Below are 4054 nucleotides of genomic sequence, written 5' to 3'. Positions count from 1 at the left end.
GGCTCTGAGCTGACATTGATTCCAGGGGACCCAAAATGTCATTGTGGTGCTCCAGTTGAAGTAGGGGCTTATGGAGGTCAGGTAACTAATGGAGTTTTCACTCAGGTCTGACTTACAGTGGGTCCAGTGGGCCGCCAGACTCATCCTGTGGTCATTTCCCCGGTGCCAGAATGCATAATAGGCATAGACATACTTAGCAGCTGGAAGAACCCCCACATGGGCTCTCTGACTGGCAGGGTGAGCACTATTATGGTGGGAAAGGCCAAATGGAAGCCATTAGAGCTGCCTGTACCTAGAAAAATAGTAAATCAAAAACAATATCGTAACCCTGGAGGGATTGCAGAGATTAGTGCCACCATCAGGGACTTGAAAGATGCAGGGATGGTGATTCCCACCACATCCCGGTTCAACTCTCCCATTTGGCCTGTGCAGAAGACAGATAGATCTTGGAGAATGACAGTGGATTATCGTAAGCTTAAGCAAGTGATGACTCCAACTGCAGCTATTGTACCAGATGTGGTTTCATTGCTTGAGCAAATTAACACATCTCCTTGTACCTGGTATGCAGCCATTGACTTGGCCAATGCCTTTTTCTCCATTCCTGTCCATAAGGCCCACCAGAAGCAATTTGCTGTCAGCAGGCAAGGCCAGCAAATATACCTTTACTGTCCTAGTTCAGGGGCGTATCAACTCTCTGGCTTTGCATCATAATCTCATTCAAAGATACCTTGATCGCTTTTTGCTTCCGCAAGATATCACAGTTGTCCATTACATTGATGGCATTATGCTGATTGGATCTAGTGAGCAAGAAGTAGCAAACACACTGGACTTATTGGTGAGATATTTGCATTCCAGAGAATGGGAAAAAAATCCAACTAAAATTCAGGGAACTTCTACCTCAGTAAAATTTCTAGGAGTCCAGTGGTGTGGGGCCTGTTGAGAAATTCCTTTTAAGGTGAAGAATAAGTTGCTGCATTTGGCCCCTCCTACAACCAAGAAAGGGGCACAACGCCTAGTGGGCCTATTTGGAATTTGGAGGCAACACATTCTTCATTTGGGTGTGTTACTCTAGCCTATTTATTGAGTGGCCCAAAAGGCTGCCAGTTTTGAGTGGGGTCCAGAACAGGAGAAGGCTCTGTAACAGGTCTAGGCTGCTGTGCAAACTGCTCTGCCATTTGGGCTGTATGACCCAGCAGATCCAATGGTGCTTGAGGTGTCAGTGGCAGATAGGAATACTGTTTGGAGCTTTTGGCAGGCCCCCACAGGTGAATCACAGCAGAAATCTTTAGGATTTTGGAGCAAGACCCTGCCATCTTCTGCAGATAGCTACTCTCCTTTTGAGAGACAGCTCTTGGCCTGTTACTGGGCTTTGGTGGAAACTGAACGTTTGATGATTGGTCATCAAATCACCATGTGACCTGAACTGTTTATTATGAACTGGGTGCTTTCTGACCCATCTAGCCATAAAGTGGGTTGTGTACCAGCATTCCATCATCAACTGGAAGTGGTATATAAATGATTGAGTTTGAGCAGGTCCTGAAGGCACAAGTAAGTTACATGAGGAAGTGGCTCAAATGCCCATGGACTCCACTCTTGCCACCCTGCTTTCTCTCCCCCAGCCTGCACCGATGGCCTCATGAGGAGTTCCCTATGATCAGTTCACAGAGGAAGAGAAGACTAGGGCCTGGTTCACAGATGGTTCTGCATGATATGCAGGCACCACCCAAAAGTGGACAGCTGCAGCACTACAGCCCCTTTCTAGGACATCCCTGAAAAACAGCAGTGAAGGGCAATCCTCCCAGTGGGCAGAACTTTGAGCAGTGCACCTGGTTGTGCACTTTGCATGGAAAGAGAAATTTCCAGATGTGTGATTATGTACTGATTCATGGGCTATAGCCAATGGTTTAGCTGGATGGTCAGGGACTTGGAAGAAGCATGATTGGAGAGTTGGTGACAAAGAAATTTGGAGAAGAGGTCTGTGGATGATCTTCTCTGAGTGGTCAAAACCTGTGAAGATATTTGCATCCCATGTGAGTGCTCACCAATGGGTGACCTCAGCAGAGGAGGATTTTAATAATCAAGTGGATAGGATGACCTGTTCTGTAGACACCACTCAGCCTCTCCCCAGCCACTCCTGTTATTGCCCAATGGGCCCATGAACAAAATGGGGATTGTGGCAGGGATGGAGGTTACACATGGGCTCAGCAGCATGGACTTCTGCTCACCAAGGATGACCTGGCTACAGCTACTGCTGAGTACCTAATTTGCCAGCAGCAGAGACCAACAGTGAGCCCTCGATATGGCACTATTCCTCTGGGTGATCAGCCAGCTACTTGGTGGCAGGTCGATTACATTGGGCTTCTTCCATCATGGAAAGGACAGATGTTTGTCCTCACTGGAATAGACACTTACTCCGGAAATGGGTTTGCCTATCCTGTACACGATACTTCTACCAAAACTACCATCCATGGACTCACGGAATGCCTTATCCACCATCATGATATTCCACACAGCATTTCCTCTGACCAAGGCACAAATTTTATGGCTAAAGAAGTGCAGCAGTGGGCTCATGCTCATGGAATTCTCTGGTCTTACCATGTTCCTCATCATCCTGAAGCAGCTTGATTGATAGAAGGGTGAAATGGCCTTTTGAAGTCACAATTGCAAAGCCAACTAGGTGACAATACTTTGCAGGGCTGGGGCAAAGTTCTTCAGAAGGCCGTGTATGCTCTGAAGCAGCATCCAATATATGGTACTGTCTCTCCCATAGCCAGGATTCACGGGTCCAGGAATCAAGAGGTGGAAGTGGAAGTGGCATCACTCACCATCACCCCTAGTGATCCACCAGCAAAATTTTTGCTTCCTGTTCCCACGACATTACATTCTACTGGCATAGACATCTTATTTCCAGAGGGAGGAATGCTGCCACCAGGAGACCCAACAACAATTCCATTAAACTGGAAGTTAAGATTGCCACCTGGACACTTTGGGCTCCTCCTACCTTTAAATCAGCAGGCTAAGAAGGGAGTTATAGTCCAGGTGATTTACCCAGACTATCAAGATGAAATCAGTCTACTATTCCACAACAGAAGTAAGAAAGAATATGCATGGAATACTGGAGATCCATTGGGATGTCTCTTAGTATTACTATGCCCTGTGATTCAGGTCAATGGGAAACTACAATGGCCCAATCCAAGCAGGACTACAAATTGCCCAGGCCCTTCAGGAATGAAGTTTTGTGTCACTCCACCAAGAAAAAACCCACCACCTGCTGAGGTGCTTGCTGAAGGCAAAGGGAATACAGAATATGTAGTAGAAGAATGTAGTCATGAATACCAACTATGACATGTGACCAGTTGCAGAAATGAAGACTGCAATTGTCATGAGCATTTCCTCCTTGTTTTGTTAAAAACATGTTTGTTGGCCAGGCACGGTGGCTCACACCTGTAATCCCAGAACTTTGGGAGGCTGAGATGGGCAGATCACAAGGTCAGGAGATTGAGACCATCCTGGCTAACACGGTGAAACCCCGTCTCTACTAAAAATACCAAAAAAATTAGCCAGGTGTGGTGGTGGGCACCTGTGGTCCCAGCTACTCGGGAGGCTGAGGCAGGAGAATGGCCTGAACCTGCGAGGTGGAGCTTGCAGTGAGCCAAGATCACACCACTGCACTCCAACCTGGGTGACAGAGCGAGACTCTGTCTCAAAAAAAAAAAAAAAAAAGTTTGTGCATGTATACACTTGTACTAAGAAAATATCTTCATTTTATTTCCTTTTTCCTTTTTCATGTGACATAAGATTTATTGACTTTATAGATGGCCAAATAGGAACAGCTCCAGTCTACAGCTCCCAGTGTGAGCAATGCAGAAGATAGGTGATTTCTGCATTTCCAACTGAGGTACCAGGTTTATCTCACTGAGACTTGTCAGACAGTGGGTGCAGGACAGTGGGTGCAGCCCACCGAGTGTAAGCCAAAGCAAGGCGAGGCATTGCCTCACCTGGGAAGCACAAAGGGTCAGGAAATTCCCTTTCCTAGCCAAGGGAAGCTGTGACA

Source organism: Macaca fascicularis, chromosome 13 (genome assembly GCF_037993035.2).
Source record: "Macaca fascicularis isolate 582-1 chromosome 13, T2T-MFA8v1.1".
Lineage (NCBI taxonomy): Eukaryota > Metazoa > Chordata > Mammalia > Primates > Cercopithecidae > Macaca > Macaca fascicularis.
Note: the sequence above shows the minus strand (reverse complement) of the source record.